The sequence below is a fragment of the Vipera berus genome (assembly GCF_964194415.1).
Source record: "Vipera berus genome assembly, chromosome: 2".
Lineage (NCBI taxonomy): Eukaryota > Metazoa > Chordata > Lepidosauria > Squamata > Viperidae > Vipera > Vipera berus.
Window position 1 is genome coordinate 156393349 of NC_138203.1, and position 22449 is coordinate 156415797.

At 42.3% G+C, this 22449-nt stretch overlaps 1 protein-coding gene across 1 annotated transcript in view; it reads right to left on the minus strand.

The window, feature by feature from the left end:
- Positions 1 to 22449, minus strand: part of FAM20A (FAM20A golgi associated secretory pathway pseudokinase) — a 56312-nt gene that overhangs the window by 32647 nt on the left and 1216 nt on the right. The gene's annotated exons all lie outside the window — the stretch shown is intronic.

Here is a 22449-nt window from a genome sequence, read left to right on the forward strand (position 1 = left end):
AAGGTAAAGGTAAAGGTTCCCTCGCACATGCTAACTCTAGGGGCCGATGCTCATCTCCATTTCAAAGCTGAAGAGCCAGCGTTTGTCCGAGGACGTCTCCGTGGTCATGTGGCTGACATGACTAGACGCCAAAGGCGCACGGAACTCTGTTACCTTCCCACCGTAGTGGTCCCTATTTTTCTACTTGCATTTTTATGTGCTTTCAAACTGCTAGGTTGGCAGAAGCTGGGACGAGTAACAGGCGTTCACTCTGTTACGCAGCACTTGGGATTTGACCTGCCAAACTGCCGATCTTCTGATCGACAAGCTCAGCGTCCTAACCCACTGAGCCACTGCGTCCCTTTTAAGATAAATGTAGAAGAATAGCAAATGTGTACTGACGGCAGAGATGCCACCTATGAGTCATCCAATTTAATCTGATGCAACCTGGTTTTTATGAATTGGCCCAGGAATGTGAAATAATTCTTGTTCCTAGAATTATCAGACCTGATTCACTCTCCAAATGTATAGTGGAACATTACATAAGACAATGTATAATTCTGCAAAAATAATTTGCAGAAAATTTGGTAGACGATCCTGACCTTTGAATGCCTACTGTACCACACGAACACTGATGGATTTAGCCCTGTTTGCCCATTTCACCAACTAACGCGGGGGGTGGGTGGAACCAGAAGGCATCATTTCCATTTTGTATTATTCACAAAACTGACAATATCTTTGTATAGGAAAGTGATGCCCCACCACATCTAAACTTGGTTTGCTTCTGGTAGGCTCAGGTAAATTGTGCTGAGCAGGGGTGTCCAACCTTAGCAATGCTGGCTGGGGAATTCTGGGAATGGAAGTTCATAATTCTTAAAGTTGTGAAAGTCGGACATCCTGGTGCTGAGGAAGCCATAGTACTTACAAATGGAAAAATATAGTATTGGAGTTGCTATATGAAGCCAATGCTCAAATAATCAGATACCACCCAGGCCAATTCAATTAATTTGAATGCTGTTAATTGATGCAGGCTACAAAGCTATGCTTATTTTCCTAGATGTAGCTTCAATGGAAGAAAACGGAAGACTTACTTCTTTGTAAACACGGACCAAGATTTTCATCGTAAGTAAGTCTTACTTCCAAATAATTTCTAGATGTTTGTATGGAAGTAAATATGCATCAATCACAACAGCAGCTGTACTTATAAATCACATTAGAATCAAGATGGGGCTTTGCTTGTTTGTGTGGACCAGTTGTTGGCATGCCGCGTCCCGGTACCAGTCCACAGACTGGGGGTTGGGGACACTTGACATAGAGACACTGAAAGTGAGTGAATTAAATATACATTTAATTAATTAATTAATTAATTAATTAATTAATATCCTGAACTCCTGGTTCTTGCTTTATGAAATCCTTCCGCAATCTCTGATCTGGCAGCTGAGTTCATACATTATGCTAAATTGCAAATGTAATACTGGGTTTTAGCATAGCACGTTGACTAAATCCAGCCACTTTGCGTTGTGAATGCTCATCTTAGGCGGGGCCCTGTGAATGAAATAGGCCACGATGGTTTCCTTAACAAATCATAGTTAAAATAGACCAAAAAGTGTAACTCCAATAATTGTTGGGAGTTGGGAATCAGGATCCCAACCAAATGTGTATGCAGCGATTCCTTGCTTTTTCCAAGATATGCGCAATTTCTAGTTCTTTCCCTTAAAGACTTCTAGTGCTATTATGATTGAGCTTTGCCCATTTTACTTCTGCTATCAAAATTTACAAAACCCGCCATGGCCTGAAATAAAATTGCTGAGCTCTTTCTAGGCCAACTGCAGAAATGATCTTCAGCTGTTTTCAGATGCTTGCCACAGCTCTTGACATGAATATAAAATGGGCTAGAGGATTTGATTGCTTTATTTTTCTTTTCAGATTTCTGATCGGCCTTTCTCTTTGCGCTTTTTATTTTCGCCTGCTACTTGGGATATGCAGGTAAGAAGATTCTCATGTAAATGCAGCCTGAATTAAGTTGTGTGTCCGTGATTTAAATTATTAGTCCCTTGAGATTCAAGACCGTTTGTCTGCCTTTTGCTTCCAGTTTATGAGATTGTAAAGTGTCGGCAACACAATTTATGAATCGGTATGCATCTTGGCGTTACTGTATAAGAATTCAGTCTTCCAAAACATGTTCTTGCTTTATTTGCAGCTAGGCATTAAAACCCAGACAAGTCTAATGTTAACGCAGATTGTTAAACTTCTCTGAATGGCACCCCAGTTTATGGAGGGCATATATTGCATTACAAAGCAGCTGCACAATAATCAATACTGTCTCACACCCAAAGAATACAATGCAATGCTAAGTCACACGAGGGCAAATGGCTTGCCCAGACTGCACAGAAATAATCTTGGCAGATTATTTATTTGGCAGCTAACAAAAAAGCCTCCAAAAAAAAAAAAGAAAATTGCAAAGGATAAATCAACTGCAATGGATAAGAGAAAGAAGGGGAGAAAAGAGGAGAAACGCAAAGAAAAAGCTTTTTTTTTCCTCCAGGAAGGATGGAATGAGTATATATAATCTTTGATTTATAACCATTCGTTTAGTGACTGTTGAAAGTTACAGTGAAAAAAAAAGGACTTAAGACTATTTTTCACACTTTGAATTGTTGCAGCAAAACCATGGTCAATCAATCAGAATAGAACTGGAAGAGGCATTGGAGGTCTTCTAATCCAATTTTCTGCTAAAGCAGGAGACCGTATACCAGGGGTAGGCAACCTTGGCTCTTTTATGACTCGTGGACTTCAACTCCCAGAATTCCTGAGCTAGCCATGCTGAGGAGAAAGGGAGTTTCCAAGCTGAGCCATGCTGGCTCAGGAATTCTGGGAGTTGAAGTCCACCAGTCATGAAGGGGCCATAGTTCCCCTATGCTGGCTCAGGAATTCTGGGAGTTGAAGTCCACGAGTCATAAAAGAGCCAAGGTTGCCTACCCCTGCCCTATACCATTTCAGACAAGTGGCTGTCCACTCTCTTCTTAAAAGCCTCCAGTGATGAAGCACCACAACTTCTGAAGGGACGTTATTCCACTGGTTAATTGTCCTCACTGTTAGGAAGTTTTTCCTTAATTCCAGATTGTTTCTCTCCTTGATTAGTTTCCATCCATTGTTCCTTGTCCTGCCCTCTGGTGCTTTGGAAAATAAATTGACATTGTGGCAGCCTCTCAAATACTGGAATACTGCTATCATGTCACCACCAGTCCTTCCTGCAATCGTTCTTCATATGTTTTTGTCTCCAGGCCTTTAATCATCTTAGTTTCTCCTCTTTGCACTTTTTCCAAAGTCTCAATATCTATTTTGTAATGTGGTGACCAAAACTGGATGCAGTATTCCAGATGTGGTCTTACTAAGGATTTATAAATACTTCATGATATGTTGATTCTATGCCTCTGTTAATACAACCAAGGATTGTATTAGCTTTTTTGGCTGTTGCTGCACACTGCTGGCTCATGTTTAAATGATCGACCACTAGGACTCCAAGGTCCCTCTCACAGTTATTATTTTTGAGCCAGGTTTCACCTAATCTATACTTGTACCTTTGGTTTTTCCTGCCTTGGTATAAAACTTTGCTTTTCTCCACATTAAACTTCATGTTGTTGATAGGGTCCATTATTATTCTAGTCTGCCAAGTTCTTTTGGGATCCAGAGCTTGTCTTCTGGTTGTTAGCTACTCCTGCCAGCTTAGTGTCATCTGCAAATTTGATGAGTCACATGATCAAAATTCAAATGCTTGGCAACTGGTTCCTATTTATGATGGTTGGGATGGCCTGAGGTCATGTGATCACCTTTCATGACCTTCGAACAAGCAAAATTAATGAGGAAGGCAGATTCACTTAACAACTGTGTTACTAACTTAACAACTGCAGTGATTCTCTTAACAAGAAAGGTTGTTAAATGGGATAAAACACACTTAATAAGTGTCTTGTTTAGCAACAGAAATTTTGATTTCATTTGTGATTGTAAATTGAGGACTACTTATACCACAGTGGATGGGATACAATCAACATTTTCTTTTAGACTCTAGTCTGATTCACACAAAATGCAGAGCCATAATGTGATTAGATTTGATTTTGCTTAGCATGCTGTGCTGGTTCACGACTATAAATTCACTTTGGCTGAGACTGAAGTTAAACACAAATGGCCTTTCAAAATTTTTCACTAAACTTGCATGGAGAGAAATTAAGTGATGGAGTCTCTATTTTTCTCCAGGGAAGGAGAATTTCTCCCATACTTTCTCCACGATAAGGTTCCTCCTTAACAATGATAATAGTACTATTACTGAAAAATCCCAATGGGAGAAAGAATTTCCTCATGAGATTTTTCTTTTGGGATTTAATGGAAGTATGAGAACTTGCAGGAGAAATGATAGTATAGAGAAAGTGCAAGAACGTCACCTGCACTTTGATCATAACTAAACAAAAGGCAGAAACATCACCCTCCATCCCTGAGTCTTTCCGCAAACACTCTTCTCTCCCCTTGAAATAATTTCTAAAGCAAATTCATTTGATGATCCAAAGCAGAATATCCAGATTCAGTCACAGTTTTGTTCCATACAGTATTAACCTTGTGAACTCTAAAGCTTCCTCTTTCTATTACCTATTCAAGATGGGCAGTGATTAGTATTTATGTTATTGATATGTAATGACAATAAAGGTCATCTTATCTTTACTCAAAAGGAAAAAAACAGTCCACCCTATGAAAAACAGTGCCATAAAAAACAGAATATAAACACAAGTTAAAATAGGCAAGAAAATGGTAAGTGAGCACCTATCCAACCTTAGATGAGTCCAAATCACCAGGACCAGATAGATTACACCCCAAGGTTCTCAAGGAACTGGCAGATGTGATCTCAGAACCACTGAACTATATTTTTCAAAAATCCTGGAGCTCTGGAGAACTACCAGGGGTCTGGAAAAGAGCTGATGTAGTTCCCATCTTCAAAAAAGGAAGAAAAATAGATCCAGGAAACTACAGACCTCAATGGGAATATTCTGGAAAAGATAATCAAACAATGAATCAGCAAAGACCTAGAGGCAAACAAAGTCATTACTAAAAGCCAACATGGGTTTGTCAAAAACAGATCATGCCAGACAAATCTTATTGCATTCTTTGACCAAGTAACAAAATTAGTGGACCAGAGGAATGCTGTGGATATAATTTACTTGGACTTCAGTAAGGCATTTGATAAAGTAGATCACAAACTACTACTTGATAAGATAGAAAAATGTGGGTTAGACAGCATCACCACCAGATGGATTCGTAGCTGGCTGACAGGCCGTACTCAGCATGTGGTCCTCAATGGAACTGCATCTACATGGAGGGAAGTGTGTAGTGGGGTGCCCCAGGGCTCTGTTCTGGGTCCAGTGCTCTTCAACATCTTCATCAATGATTTGGACGAGGGGATAGATGGGGAACTCATCAAATTTGCAGATGACACCAAGCTGGCAGGAAAAGCCAACACTCCAGAAGATAGGCATAAGATACAGGAGGATCTGGACAGACTTGAACACTGGGTGCTATCTAACAAAATGAAATTCAGTGGTGAAAAAAGTAAGGTTCTACATTTAGGCAAGAAAAAACAAATATACACGTATAGTATAGGTGGTACCTTGCTCAATAGTAGTAACTGTGAGAGGGATCTTGGAGTCCTAGTGGACAATCACTTAAATATGAGCCAGCAGTGTGCTGCAGCTGCCATAAAAGCCAATACAGTGCTAGGCTGCATTAACAGAGGGACAGAATCAAGAACACGTGAAGTATTAATACCACTTTACAATGCTTTGGTAAGACCACACTTGGAATACTGCATCCAGTTTTGGTCACCACGATGTAAAAAAGATGTTGGGACTCTAGAAAGAGTAGAGAGAAGAGCAACAAAGATGATTAGGGGACTGGAGGCTAAAACCTATAAGGAACGGCTGCTGGAATTGGGTATGTGTAGTTTAAACAAGAGAAGGACGAGTGGGGACATGATAGCAATGTTCCAATATCTCAGGGGCTACCACAAAGAAGAGGGAGTCAAGCTATGTTCCACAGCGCCTGAAGGCAGGATAAAAAACAATGGATGGAAACTAACCAAAGAGAGAAGCAACCTTGAACTAAGGAGAAACTTCCTGACAGCTAGAACAATTAACCAGTGGAACAACCTGCCTCCAGAAGTGGTGAATGCTCCAACACTGGAAGTTTTTAAGAAGAGACTGGACAGCCATTTGCCTGAAATGGTATAAGGTTTCCTGCCAGAGCAGGGGGTTGGACTAGATGACCTCCAAGGTCCCTTCCAACTTTATTATTATTATTATTATCATCTTATCTTATCTTCACTAAATTGAATGCAGTTTGGTAGGGAAAAAATGAAGGAGAATTTTTGGGCTTAGCAGTTTGGTGAAAGCTCAAAGGACTTCAGCATCATCTGAGAAGACTTCCAAGTCTTACAACCCAAACATTAGGACAAACAGAAAAGAAAACATTTCCATTTCAGATCTGAGGTTGATTTATTTTCCACATTCTTTGGATTCTGACATCTTTTTCTAAGTGAGAGAGGAGAATATTTGTAGCTTAGAGTTAAAATGAGGGGTCCTTGGTGCCCTCTGAGATTGTTTTCTTGCAGATGTTTCATTACCCAAACTAGGTAACCTCATCAGGATTATGTGATCACCTTTTGCTAGAAAGAAATGTGGTTTGCTCTCACTTTATATTCTCGTGCAGGGATGTCAAACTCACCGCGTCATGTGACGTGTCACAACATAGATCATTAGGGGGCTGGAGGCTAAAACATATAGGGAACGGTTGCTGGAATTGTGTATGTGTAGTTTAACGAAGAGAAGGGTGAGGGGTGACATGATAGCAGTGTTCCAATATCTCAGGGGCTGCCACAAAGAAGAGGGAGTCAAGCTATTCTCCAAAGCACCTGAAAGCAGGACAAGAAGCAATGGATGGAAACTAGTCAAGAAGAGAAGCAACCTAGAACTAAGGAGAAACTTCCTGACAGTTAGAACAATTAATCAGTGGAACAACCTGCCTCCAGAAGTGGTGAATGCTCCAACACTGGAGATTTTTAAGAAGAGACTGGCCAGCCACTTGTCTGAAATGGTATAAGGTTTCCTGCCTGAGCAGGGGGTTGGACTAGATGACCTCCAAGGTCCCTTCCAACTTCTTCTTCTTCTTCTTCTTCTTCTTCTTCTTCTTCTTCTTCTTCTTCTTCTTCTTCTTCTTCTTCTTCTTCTTCTTCTTCTTCTTCTTCTTCTTCTTCTTCTTCTTCTTCATCATCATCATCATCATCATCATCATCATCATTATTATTATTATTATTATTATTATTATTATTATTATTATTATTATTATTATTATTTATTGTGACATTTTCCCCTTGCCGGAGCTGGGGTGGGCGCAGCTTCCGTGTGACGCATCCAGCCTGTGGGCCAGCAGTTTGACACCCCTGTTCTAGTGGTTTATATTCTACTAATGATGTTACCTAGTTTGGATAAGGAAATGTCTGTTAGAAAACAACCAAGCTCAGAGAGCACCAAGGACCCCTCGTCTTTTACTAAAGTTGGCTTGTTTTCTTATTTTTTTTTGTCTATGCTGTTGCCAAGAAAGCTTGCACAGAAGTGTCCATTTGGTCATCAGAAACTAAGCTCACCTGAGAGAATATTTTTTTTGCTCCCTCTCTTTTGCCTCATTATTATTTCTTCAGATGTGCACGCAGAATGATTATCAATTTTTCTTTTCTGGTGTAGCTCATTTATTCATCCATCCATCCATCCATCCCTTTTATATCCCTCTGTGATTGTATGCAGTCTCTCGGCTCATCTAATTCAGACGCCAGCCTTACTCTACAAATAAAAGCCTACATCACAACACTCAAAAGATCCACGTCAATGTCTTTTTCTTGGGAAACAGTTTTATCTACAGAATTTCCATCTCATTTTTTGGGTCTTAAGGTATTTAATAAACCTGTGACAGATGCTGTTCAAAGACTCCCCAGCAGAGATTCAAGGACACAGCTGTTTGATAAGGCGATTTATTATTAAGGATGATAGAAAAGTCACAATAAAGCAGAAAAAACACCAATAAAACAGCAATCCTGAAATCCAAACCTTGTGCTTCTTTTTCCCACTTTCATACATTGCAAGCAGGCCCTTTCTCAGAGGGAGGGATGGCTGACATCTGGACATTGTTATTATAACTGCTCTGTCCAGTCTCAGACTTCTCGTTCCTGACCTTCCTCCTTAAAGCTTTCGGAGTTTTCAAATTTTCAGCCCTTAGGTATCTTTAAAAGGTAAAGGTTCCCCCACACATGCGTGCTAGTCGTTTCCAACTCTAGGGGCCGGTGCTCATCTCCGGTTCAAAGCCAAAGAGCCAGCGCTTGTCCTAGGACGTCTCCGTGGTCATGTGGCCGGCATGAGTAGACGCCAAACACGCATGGAACGCTGTTACCTTCCCACCGTAGTGGTCCCTATTTTTCTACTTGCATTTTTCCGTGCTTTCGAACTGCTAGGTTGGCAGAAGCTGGGACGAGTAACAGGCGCTCACTCTGCTACGCGGCACTCGGGATTCGACCCACCAAACTGCCGACCTTCTGATCGACAATCTCAGCATCCTAACCCACTGAGCCACTGTGTCCCTTTCTAGGTATCTTTACTATTCATTAAAAAGAGCTGGTCAAGGTAGTTCTTGACTTCAGTGACTCTTCAAAGTTACAAAGGCACTGAAAAAAGTGACTTATGACCATTTTCCCCACTTACATGATCATTGCAGCATCCCCACAGTTGTGTGATCAAAATTCAGATGCTGACAACTGGTTCATATTTGTGACGGTGGCAGTGTCCCAGGATCATGTTGACTCAGCCTTCCATCCTTCCAAGGTAGGTAAAATGAGGACCCAGATTGTTGGGGGCAATTAAGCTGACTTTGTAATAATGCCGCTTGGGGTGTGTGTGAAAGCCCTAATAAGCAGGCATATACATAGAATGAAGGCTACTGCTAAGCTTGTAAGCCGCCCTGAGTCTTCGGAGAAGGGCGGGATATAAATGGAATTAAAATAAAAATAAAATAAAAAATCATGTGATCGCCTTTTGTGGCCGCCTGACCAGCACAGTCAATGGGGAAGCCAGATTCACTTAACCACCATGTTAGTAATTTAACAACTGTAGTGATGCACTTAACAACTGTGGCGAGAAAAGTCAAAAAATGAGGCAAGACTCACTTAACTGTGTTGGTTAGCAACCGAACATTTGGGCTCAATTGTGCTCGTAAGAACAGGACTATCTATATTGTATCTGGCCTGTCTTGTCTCAAACTTCCTGCTCCTGACCTTGGTCTTTCCAGCCTTTATAGCTGTACAGCCTTAAAAAAATATTTAAGAATTTTTCAATCCTAACGTATTTTTTTTTACTATTCATTAAATAGAGCCAATATAGTGGTGAAGACGTTGGACCAGAAATGAGCAGATCCAGAGATCCCATCTTCAACCATGGAAGCTCAATGAGTGAGGATGGGTTAATCAGTTTCTTTCAGCTCCAACTCCCTTTCCTGTGGGGAAAACAGGTTTTGTACTTGGCTATAGACGTGGTGGCTCAGTGGGTTAGGATGCAGAGCTTGTCGATCAGACGGTTGGCAGTTTGGCGGGTCGAATCCCAAGTGCCGCGTAACAGAGTGAGCGCCTGTTACTCGTCCCAGCTTCTGCCAACCTAGCAGTTCGAAAGCACGTAAAAATGCAAGTAGAAAAATAGGGACCACTACGGTGGGAAGGTAACAGCGTTCCGTGCGCCTTTGGCGTCTAGTCATGCCAGCCACATGACCACAGAGACGTCCTCGGACAAAGCACTGGCTCTTCGGCTTTGAAACGGAGATGAGCACTGGCCCCTAGAGTTGCAAATGACTAGCACGCATGTGCGGGGGAACCTTTACCTTTTATAATAAACACAGGTGGAAATACGGAGCCTCCTCTTCTCCAACCTCTGCTGCAGGTAGAAAGAGTTCCTTCTGCTTTAAGAGCAACTTTAATGAGTCAGCTCCTAAATTGCTGCAGCAACGTCAGTTTTAAAGCTTGCCCAGATGCCTAAAAAATAACCAACCTGCTGTAATGAATAGCAGGGAGGGGCTGTGTTTTTGTGCTGTTTGGAAGACTTCTTCCAAATCAGTTTTGAAGTGTGGATGGACTTAATCATAAGTCCAAAACCTCTAAGAAAAGTGAAGGAACCATCTGTGACAAGCAGAAATTCTAGCGGTCCATCTGCCCATCATTGCTGTTTATGTTGGAGAGCGTACCCTGCAGCCACACAGCTCTTAAGAACACATTTTCTACTAGGAGAAGGAGGGGAAAACTATGTGGCAGTTTTAGATGACTTTTTACCAACTCAGGGTGGTTTGTGTGTGTGTGTGTGTGTGTGTGTGTGTGTGTGTGTGCGCGCGCGCACGTACCTTTGAGTCAGCTTTTGACTCCTGATGACTGCCTGGACTAGATCCTGCAATTTTCTTTGCAAGATTTTGGGGAATAGGTTTGTTATTGCTTACTTCCTTATAGAGTTGAGGGAGAGTGACTGGCCCAGAGTCGCCCATTTGGCTTTGTGCCTAAAGCTGGAGTAGAGCTCATTGTCTCCCGGCTTCTAGTCTGAGGCCTTAACCACTACTCCAAACTGGTTCTTGGGTTTTGGCACAATAAAATATTCTTGAAGTAAATCCCACAGCTGCACAGAAATGATATTTGGCTTTGGACCGCATGAAGATTCAGTGTACAACAGAGCCTTTAGCAACATTTTGATGGCCCAGGAAGCCATCGGGATTCTGGAAATAATCTTGGATCCGATTCCCGATATCTGAGTACAGGCTTCAGGACACTTCCATTAATTTAAAAACATAGCTTTGTTTTGGATGGTTGTTCCAGGCACGCTTCCAAGGTGCTATGGTTGATTTTTTATATTGCAGATGTTTATCCATTGGTTAAAGACAGATGAGACTTCCTTTTATTTTCTTGTAAGACATTTCTTTGGTCTGAAGTGAAATTAAGGTTGACCCTGATAGACTTCATTCCAGCCTAGTAGCTTGAAAAAAAAACAAGCTGTCACTTTCTCACACAGAGACAATTGATCAACCCATTGCCTTTCTGCAACAGCAACCCACAAAAAGCAACCACAGCTTACTTGGGCAGCTTATATTTCCTTTCCGTTCCTCCCAGAGCTTGCCTTTTTGTTTTTTGCTATGCTTTTTCCTGCAAGTACTTCCCTTTCTTCTTCTCTCGCAAAAACTTTCAGTTTTTGCTGCTACAAACCGTTGTCTTTGATCCCTCATTGCTTTTTACGAAGAAGTTAATGGTGAAGCTGGCTCCAGTTGTCGCTATGAATCGGGTGGCCTTGCTTTCATCAAAAAGACATGGAATTTATGGTTTGCCTCTAGTTATGGGAAATTGGATCAATTGTCCTTGAGCAAATGAACAGTGAATGTCTCCTCTCAGTCCCGATCTAGATCAGCCTAGCAACCTTTGCTAGCTGAGAATTTCAATCCATCTAGGGACTCATTGAGAATATCTTTTTATGTGATGGCTAAGAGATGAAGGTTCGAGAACTGAGCTCCATATGACGGGGTGAGTTCCTCAGCTCCTGCCATCCTAGATGTTCAAAAGCATCCAAATGCGAGTAGGTGAATAGGTACCACTTCAGTGGAAGGTTACATGACGTCATGCTGCCCATATGACCACAGAAATGTCTTTGGACAGCGCTGGCTCAGTGGTCTTGAAACTGTGATGAGCACCGCCTGCTACAGTTGGCAATGTCTAGTGGAGTAAAACCTGCAGGGACTTTTTTTATTTTTTAGGAGATGAAGATGACTTGATGGTATATAATCCATCTAGGGGACAGCAGATAGGGTAAAGTTGTGTGCTAGTATCTCTGTGGTGGAATGTAGTCTGAATTCCCAGGAGGGAGGGGCCACATTCCAGAGGGCAAAGAGGCAGCAAAGCATGGAAAGCCAGGTAGGGAGGAAGAGAGTAAAAATGGCTCCTCCCTAGCACTTCTCAGAGTATGTAGTGATGCAAATTGTTGCTTTAGTTTGGTGAGATTTCTGTCTATTGGTGAGCAACAATAAAAGTAAATACTTGGAAGTAACTCCTCATATCTTTCTTGGTTCCTGGGAACAGGGGCCGAAACAGCCAGTTGCTTTGCTTCCTTCTTATACTAGAGGAGCTAGGAAAGTATGTCATACTATATTTATTGATCAGATTTTCAAATTGCTCTTCTCCCTCATAGGGTACCCCCTACAGTGTACATGGGATGACGGAAGGTCATACAACTTCCATGCACAATATTCCAAAGGCCACAAATAGCGGCTCCCTTGGTTAAAATTTCGGTCCTATCCAATGTAAATAATAATAATAGTAGTAATAATAATAATAATAATAATAATAATAATAATAATAATAATAATAATAATAATAATAATAATAATAATAATAATAATAATAATTATTATTATTATTATTATTATTATTATTATTATTATTATTTGGAAGGGACCTTGGAGGTCATCTAGTCCAACCCCCTGCTAAGGCAGGAAACCCTATACCATTTCAGACAAATGGCTGTCCAGTCTCTTCTTAAAAACTTCCAGTGTTGGAGCATTCACCACTTCTGGAGGCAGGTTGTTCCACTGGTTACTGTTCTCTGGGATGTGGAAATCCTCCTTCTGTTATCATGCCCAGCGTTCTGTTACTCGTGCACAGCATTCCTCCCTCTTTTTCCTTTCCCATTGTATTATTGGCTTTTTTTAAAAAAAATAATCCTTAGATATAATATATATGTGTTGACAGTTTGACCCTGGCAGCAAAGAATCAGGTTGTTTTTTTTTAAATCTCTGGGATGCCAACCAGGAGTTGGCAGCCCAGATGGGCACAGCTGAGATGCAGCCAGTGAATTAGAGTTGTGGAACATGAAGAGTTTGAGAAAGGGCTTTCCTGTGTAAATGATTTCAAATACTATCAGCCCTCAGCTTAAGACCACAACTGAGCCCAAAATTTCAGTTGCTAAGCAAGACAGTTGTTAAGTGAGTTTCCCCCCTTTTTACAACCTTTCTTGTCACAGTTGTTAAGTGAATCACTGCAGTTGTTATGTTGGTAACACGGTTGTTAAGTGAATCTGGCTTCCCTTGTTAGAAGGTCGCAAAAAGTGATCACACGACCCCAGGACACTGCAACCATCATAAATACAAACCAGTTGCCAAGTGTTTGAATTTTGATCACATGACCACAGGGAATCTGCAATGGTTATAAGTGTCAAAAAGGTCATAAGTCGCTTTATTCAGTGCTGTGATAACTTCGAACGGTTACTAAACTAATGGTTGTAAGTAGAGGACTACGTATACATAATCTAATGAGAGACTGCAAGGAGTTAGGGCTTCCCAAGGTGCAAACACTATTGGGAAAGGAATTTCCTCACACAGGCTGCCAAAGTACTAAACTATGGCCCAATTTTTTCAGTTATATGCCCGAAGCTGGAGGTGGGCTAGTCAGTTTGAGAGCTTTGCACCTTCTAGGACAGGTCCAGAGCTCAGCGGTTTGGCTGTTCTACCACTAGTGCGTATAGTCAAGTCTATGGTCTTCCCAGTTGCAATGTATGGCAGTGAGACCATAAGAAAGGCTGAGCGCCAAAGAATTGAGGCCTTTGAACTACGGTGCTGGAGAAGACTCCTGCGAGTCCCTTGGACTGCAAGGCGATCAAACCAGTCAGTCCTAGAGGAGATCAACCCTGACTGCTCTTTAGAAGGCCAGATCCTGAAGTTGAAACGCAAATACTTTGGCCACCTAATGAGAAGGAAGGACTCACTGGAGAAGAGCCTAATGCTGGGAAAGATTGAGGGCAATAGAAGAAGGGGACGACAGGTAATGAGGTGGCTGGATGGAGTCACTGAAGCAGTACGCATGAGCTTAAATGGACTCCAGAAGATGGGAGAGAATAGGAAGGCCTGGAGGAACGTTGTCCATAGGGTCGCGATGATTCGAACAAGACTTCGCAGCTAACAACAACAGCAACCACTAGGTGGCAGTAAAGAGGCTTTGAATCTCTTTAAGTTGCTTGCTCAGCCACTTACTAGGTCAATGGATCATCTGCGCTTAGGGACAAAGAAAAAAGCATACACAGCAAGCCAAATAACTAAAGATTTCAGTCATTCTTTTCATCCTATTTGTGAAACCAGAGACAGGGTAATCAATGCCAGAGGAGTGTGCTCTGCACGTTGACTAGATGGCTGTTCAGTCAAGCCATTGACAAAATTAAAAGCAAAAAGCTGCCAGTAGCTAGGCTGAAGTCGCATTAAAGCTAGGGGGAAAAAATGGACAGGCAGGAAAATGGTCAAGAAGTGGACCGGCAGACCCAACTGGAGCCTCATGATTTCCAGCTTGGCACATATTATTTGAAGCTGCCTCCCCAATGACCATCAGCACACTCCACATTGCCCATATGCAGCACCTGGAGCCGGGATATTAGGGAAAACGCCCCTCTTTGGAGGTTGGTTGCTTTGAGTTGAATTTTACTGTTATTGTCATTTTTGTTAACTACTGCAGGTTGGCTTTGGCAGGAGCAGGAGGTATACAAGCCTATTAAATAATGAATAAAGAATCTTTCTCTATGGCTGGCTCCTTTGGAGGAGGAGAGGAGGGGGATGGAAGGAGATGTCAGGAAAAGAACAAAAACGATTAAGGGTTAGTTTTGACTCTATCCCTACTCATTGCTTGCCTCCGTCACATCTAATAGCTTATCCTCCAGGAATGTGTCTCAGAAAAGAGGAGGGTGACCCCACCTCATTCCAGCTGAAAGAGACTAAAAAGATTTTTTTAAAATCCTTTTTTGTTGTTGTTGTTCTCCGATGAAGACAAACAGGGGATGGAACACACGTTGCATAGTTTGCAACAGCTGCAAGGAAGATACGAAAGCACATCCAGACAAACAGCACTGCTAATATTAGAGGGGATGTATTGACACGGTGGCTCAGTGGATTAGGACGCTGAGCTTGTCGATCAGAAGGTCGGCAGTTTGGCGGGTCGAATCCCGAGTGCCCTGTAGCAGAGTGAGCACCTGTTACTCGTCCCAGCTTCTGCCCACCTAGCAGTTTGAAAGCATGTAAAAATGCAAGTAGAAAAATAGGGACCGCTCCGGTGGGAAGGTAACAGCGTTCTGTGCGCCTTTGGCGTCTAGTCATGCCGGCCACATGACCACGGAGATGTCCTCGGACAAGCGCTGGCTCTTCGGTTTGAAACGGAGATGAGCACCGGCCCCTAGAGTTGGAAACGACTAGCACGCATGTGGGGGGGAACCTTTACCTTTTACCTTTACCTTATTGAGCTGATACGGTTGAGGTGATTTTATGTGCATTTTGCTAAAACCTACAGTTGAGAATAAATGTTTAAATATGTAACATTTTTTTAAAAAAAAAGCCCGACGAAAGAGCTTGTCTTTCATCTCTGTTGTCATGAGTCGTTGGTGCCAAGCAGCGGGTTTCTTTATCTCCGCTGTCACATTTCAGTGGCTTAAACAGGGGAAGACTCCTTCCTTTGAATCGAAGCAGTCAGCGATGCTCCCTGATCAGCTTGCTGGATCTCACACCAGTTTTCTTCTTACTTTATACTTTTTTTTTGAGGTGTGTGTGTGTGTGTGTGCGCGCGCGTCTGCGTGTTTCTGGAAGAGGAGGTTGTTATTTTCTCAGGCATCGTATAAGCTGTGCTGATTAGAGACCCAGCCTCAGACAGACGCCCTGGCAGTTTCCGATAAAGGATTTTGGTTCCTGCACAAGATTTTCAACATGACTTTTCCTGTAGGACAAAAAGTGACCCTGTTAACTTTAAAGGCAGACGGTAAGTTGCTAAACAAGCTTGACTGCTGCATTTGGAAAAGAGGCCACTACTCAAACAGCAATCTCTTTGCTCTTATTTAAACTTCTGTGCCTCTGTGGATTTTAATCAGGCCAAGGCTGACCTCAGAAACATGCTGACCTGGATGTATCTGCTTGAAAAATCAACAGGACTTCAGTCCAAGAAATAGCTGATGGGCCGCAATGTGAAAAGCCATTTCTCTCCATTAGTTTACTCCCTGTAATCTGCTAGGGAGATAACACCTAATATCAGGGATAAGGCCCTCAACAGAGAGCAAACTGCAAAATGAACCAATTCTAACCCTGGTTCTTTTAGAACAGGGGTGTCAAACTCAATTTCACTGAGGGCCGCATCAGCATTGCAGTTGCCCTCAGGGGGCCGGGTGGGTATGGCCTGGGTAAGCGTGGCCTACTGGATGAGCGTGGCTAGAGTGTGTATGGCCTACCGGGTGGGCATGGCCAGCTCTACATCGTTCGCATCAAGGGTGCCTATGGGGGCCTGGGCAGGAGTGGGACAGATCTGAGGGTCTCTGGCAGAAGGAGGGTCTCTGGGCCAGGGCCAAGGCAGTGGGGGCCGTTCCCTCACTGTTTCCAGGATGGCTTTGTGGGCTGCATGAAACCACTTCGCGGGCCGGATCTGGCCCCCAGGCCTTGTGTTTGACATGTCTGTTTTAGAAAGTACGTTCACATGGTACTGCATCAAGTCATTCCAGTTGATGAATATGGATGCTCACATAACTTATCCTTATTCCACACAACTCATATTCCCCAGTCAGCTGCTCAGGCAAAACACTGTCCAGGATTTGAATACTAACATGCAACCATATTTTCAGATTCTGGTCAGCCCTAACTAGAAGTGTCAGCCATTATTAAGCACAAACAACAGATGTGTAGAGTTCAAATTAGCCACTTTTATTGTGCTATGCCTACTTTACAGGAATCTTCTCAGACTGGCAGCTGTGACCTAGGAAAGACTAGACAAGGCTCAATAGCATTCAAAGGGGGTGGGGGTCAGACCTTGCCCACTTGTGTTTATGTAATGATTCCAGACTAATTCCCTGTTTGACCCTTCCAGTTGATAGTTGCTCTCCAACACATTTCATTTTCACACATTATCCTTGCTGTATTAGAAACAACTCACTGTAGCTCAGGGCTTCTGTGAAACAGAAAGAGGATGTAGTGTACTAATTCACAGTAAATTGACTTTCTTTTTCATTCAGCACCCAATAAAAGCTACTGGTGCTTTGTGTTATCACCTAAATGGCTCAGCACCCATATATCTGAGTTTCTCTCTCCAAGAACAACAGTATTTTTTAGATAATCAAGAAATCCTTCATGACATCAGAAAATTCTCTATTGTGCCCCTTGATTGTGGAAGTCTACTCTGTAAGGAAGTGTAGGGGCATTGGTGAAAATATTCTTGCACTCTTTTGGGTGTTACACAAACCCTGATGAACAGCCAATGTCAGTTTTTTCCACTTTTTTGCTGCTGTTGAACAGCTACTGTGAATTTTGCAGACCAGATATAAAAGCAGCCCCAGAGCCAGCTCAAACAACTATTTGTTCCCATATTGCAGTTTTTAAAGTGTATGTATTTATTTTATAAAATTTCTCCCTTTGTATTATATATTTATCTATAATTATCTTTTTCCAAAATTACATGTTGTCAACAGCTCTGTGAACAAAAGAAGTAGGCAGCATAAGCATAGTTTAAAGACATAAAAAAATACCTCAAAACAACAAGGTTTATGTCTTGCTTTCCATAGATAGCTCCAGCCCATATGAAGTTGTATGGAAATTAAACAACAACACAGTGTTAATCTAACTAGGTGACATGACACTAAGCACTGATATTAAACTATAGGCATCATGAATGGACATCTCTGGGTATATAAAGAAGGAATAGAATAGAATAGAATAGAATAGAATAGAATAATAACTTTATTGTCACTTTAAATGTACATTAAATCACTAACCTGATTTACATAAATGAACCAAGCTTCTGCATGTACAGTTAGTTCTTTTTTTTAAAATCCCATTTATATCCCGCCTTTCTCCGAAGACTCAGGGCGGCTTACAATCTAAAGCACAAATCAATGTGCTTAGCAATGTGCTTAGTTCTTGACTTACAACAGTTCATTTAGTGACCATTCAAAGTTACAACGCCACTGGAAAACGTGACTTATGACCATTTTTACATTTATGACTTGCAGCATCTCCATGGTTATATGACCAAAATTCAGATGTTTGGTAACTGGTATATAATTAGGATGGTTGTAATGCCCCCAGATTATGTAATCACCTTTTGCGATCTTCTGACAACAAAAGTCAATGGGGAAGCCAGATTCACTTTATAACTGTCTTACTAATTTTACAACTGCAGTGATTCACTTAACAACTGTGACGAGAAAGGTCGTAAAATGGGGCAAAACTCACTTAACAACTGTCTTGCTTAGCAATGGAAGTTTGGGACTCATTTGTAGTTGTGAATCGAGGATTATCAGCACTGCAAATCATAATTCTCAGTGACTGATTTCTTACACCACATTAAACCATGGTTAGGTATATATGCCACAATTGGCTGGATTCATACACGTTGCTAAATCAAAAGCTAACAAACCATAATAGTACTTAGTGCAGTGTGAAACACCAACACTTGCATTTTCATCAGTAAGCATTCTTGTTTTATATTATATTCTCCCTAGGTTTTCAAGAAGGCTCTGGAGAAGAAGAACTTACTGCGACTAGACAGGGAAGTCTTATATAACTTGCCTCACCCGCTTGTGTTTTAAGGTCACGAATGATTGACATGCTATAGATAGGGCCGATGGTGCAAGACTTTTGTGAATTCAACTGTAAGATGAATTCAAATCTTTAGAAAAACCTTCTTAGCTGTGCACCTGACTTAATTTCACTGCGGTATCAAGCTCAGCACATTTCAGTCCCTTTCCCTCCCTGCTTTACTCTTTTTAAGTATACCTTAGTTTAATGGTCACATTTTCGCTCTGTCATCATCTCTTAGAAGAAGTAAGGAAATATAAAGAGCTTGTCAGTTTCTGAAAGGTCATGTTATCAAAGATACTCCTTTCAAAAGGACGGATTTCATGTTCTGAATCTTGGAACTGTCTGTACCATTCATTTCTACAAGGCTTAGCTTCCCTAAATTTTCACCCTGACCAAATCCTTCAATAAGGATGACACTGGATTTAGACTTGCACCATTAATGGGCAAGTGTGACTTTTTCTAAAATAGGATGAAAGTAATGGCTGATTTTGCTTTTTGAAAAGGTATACAGGTAATGCTCATAAGACACTGTTATAATGGAAGACGTACAGGCAGTCCTCGACTTACAATCTTTCATTGGGTGACTATTCAAAGTTACAACAGCGCTGAAAAACAGGGATTTATGGTTGTTTTTTACACTTATGACTGTTGCAGCATCCCCATGGCCACGTGATAAAAATTCAAATGCTTGCCAACTGGCATGTATTTATGACGTTTACACTGGGGCCATGTGATCACTTTTTGCGACCTTCTATCAATTGAAATCAATGGGGAAGCCAGATTCACTTTACAACCATTTTACTAACTTAATAACTCAGTGATTCACTTTACAGCTGGGACAAAACTCGCTTAATAACTGTTTCGCTTAATCACAGTAACTTTGGGCTCAATTGTGATCATAAGTCGAGGACTACTTTTAGATCAGAATCAGATGCAATGTATGTTTCCCCAAATGGGAAATACAGAGTATTTAGACATCAATTTGCTTTACCCTAGCTAGCTTTGTGAACATCCTTATCACAACTGATACTTTTCTGATACTCATTAAGCGTGAATTTTCATGTCTGAAGGCGTTGTATTATCATGGTCAACAGCTTGAGAGACACAGTTCTAGGATCATCTGTTTTGCTTCCAATTCACCTGGAGAAGATTCATTCATTCATTCATTCATTCATTCATTCATTCATTCATTCATAAGACATACATGGTCATCCATTTCAGATATCCTAGTCCTGGGCAGTTCAAAAAACTATGATACAACACCCCCCCCCCCAACAACTGAAGTAAAAACTGCTGACAACCTGGGGGTAAGGCTCTTTCACCCATTAAATTCCACCTTGTTGGCCTTCAACCTTATTCACCCCCAAATCTCGGGGGGGGGGGAGGGAAGAGTCAGCAAGTAAGAATAGAATCACACTTGGTATCAATAGATATACATTCATATCTGCACTCCTCATGGAGAGTGCAGCCAGGTGCAGGTGCTTGTGGTGTTAAGTTATCAGAAAAGGAAAAATCTGCAATACCTCATGATAATCATCCTTTCCCAACTTGGCACTATCCAGAAATATTGGGATTATAGTTCCCAGAATTTGCGATCAGCACAGTAAGTGCTTGGCTACAGGAGGATGATGGTAGATGGTAGAAGTGGAGGCCAAGGATCTGGGAGAGTCTAAAAGGTATTTAATAGGAGTAGGCTGGTGTAGACCAACTCAGAATTAACCTAGGGAAGGGCTATAACTCAGCAGTAGCTTTGCCTGCAGAAGATACCAAATCTAGTTCTGGAATCTCTTCAATGGATTTAGAAGACTCCAGCTTGTATTCTTGAGGACTTGCAGCTTGCCCATGTCGATAACACTGTTAGACAGCTTGTTAGGTCTGACTCTACAAGGCAGCTTCCTATAACCCAGGGGGTCTCCAAACTTGGTAACTTTACGACTTATGGACTTCAATGCTCAAAATTCCTCAGCCAGACATGCTTTGGCTCTAAACATGCTGGCTGGGGAATTCTGGGAGTTGAAGTCCACAAGTCTTAAAGTTATCAAGTTTGGAGAGGAGTTAGGCCGGGAATCATATGATTACCATTTGCAGCCTTCCCTGCCAGCTTATGACAAGCCAAGTCAATGGAAGAAGTTGGATTCGCTTAACAACTTCATGATTCACTTCATAACTGCACTGATTAACAACTGTGGCCAAAAAGGTCATAAAACTGGGTGTGACTCACTTAGCAACTGTCTTGCTTAGCAATGGAAATTCTTGTCCCAGTTATGGTCATAAATTGAGGACCTGTTGTTGTTAGTTGTGAAGTCATCTCCGACCCATTGCAATCCCATGGACAACGTTCCTCCAGGCCTTCCTGTCCTCTACCATCTTCTGCAGTCCATTTAAGCTCATGCCTACTGCTTCAGTGACTCCATCCAGCCACCTCATTCTCTGTCGTCCCCTTCTTCTATTGCCCTCAACCTTTCCCAGCATTAGGCTCTTCTCCAGTGAGTCCTTCCTTCTCATTAGGTGGCCAAAGTATTTGAGTTTCAACTTCAGGATCTGGCCTTCTAAAGAGCAGTCAGGGTTGATCTCCTCTAGGATTGACCGGTTTGAATGCCTTGCAGTCCAAGGGACTCGCAGAGGACTACCAGTATCTTAATTCTGGGACTAATTTACATTGGAAAAAGACTCGTTCCCAACCAACACCACCAAAGACAACATCTCTCCAGCCAGAGAGATTCTGCAGTTCTCCACAATGTGGATTCTCTCAGGTGATGGTTCTAGAGGGTGCAATTCCCCTGCCACAGCCATTTTGGTTAGGCTCCCCCCCCATAGCTCAGCCCCATGGTCTCTGGAACTCAGCTTCAAGCAGCCGCTGTGATTTCACTGTCAAGAAAGTCGCACAAAATTAGCCTGCCTGGCAGACCTGTCAGTCCCATCCTACAGAAGAACAATGTCCAAGAATGACATCTCAGCCAGCCTTTATCCATGACACAGACACACGCACACCAGCTGGCTCTGCTTTCTGCAGCCATCCCCAAATGTAACAGCCTTAAGCCATTCTTAGCTCAAGTAGTATCACAATAGGATTAGTCTACTTGTTACACCGCCATCTAAGCCTTTAAGGTGTGGAAAATCTGTTAGGCTTAGTCACCTTAGACTAAGGGAAGTCGGGGGACTGCAGTGAGGTGGAATCAGGGCTAAAGGCACAAGGCGGGACTGGCAGCACATTGGCAAGGGCGCTGTTTTTTTAATGGCTCAAGAATGAACGGAGAACAGTGGGGAAAGGCACAGACTCCTAGAATGGGCTCTGGCAACAAGGACTTAGGAGTCTGTGTCTGTGTGGATGGGATGGATGGGTGGGTGAAAGGATGGATGGATGGATGGTTGGGATGGATGGATGGATGGATGGTTGGGATGGATGGATGGAGGCAAATGATACTTTCTAACTTTGGCTGAGCGTGGTAGGCTGGCCAATGGGGCAGAAACCAATCTGTCCTGCTTGAAGATATTTCTAGCAGATTGTTCAGCATAAATCTGACTGCCACTGTTTGGCTGAAGCCACTCTGGGCACTGCAGCCTGAGACCCAGCACAGGTCCACGGATGGGAAGGATAGTGAGGAGTGTTCAAAGAGATAAGGATTCAGAAGCGCAACCAGAAGTGAGGAAACTGCCAATCTGACCCAGCACATATTTGCCCATGGGAGAAGCAGAAAGAGACCATCAACGGCACCGGACCTTCACTGCTTCCGGCGCGGTCTGAAGACCCATTTATTTGAACAAGCTGGCCTGGCCTGATGGGGG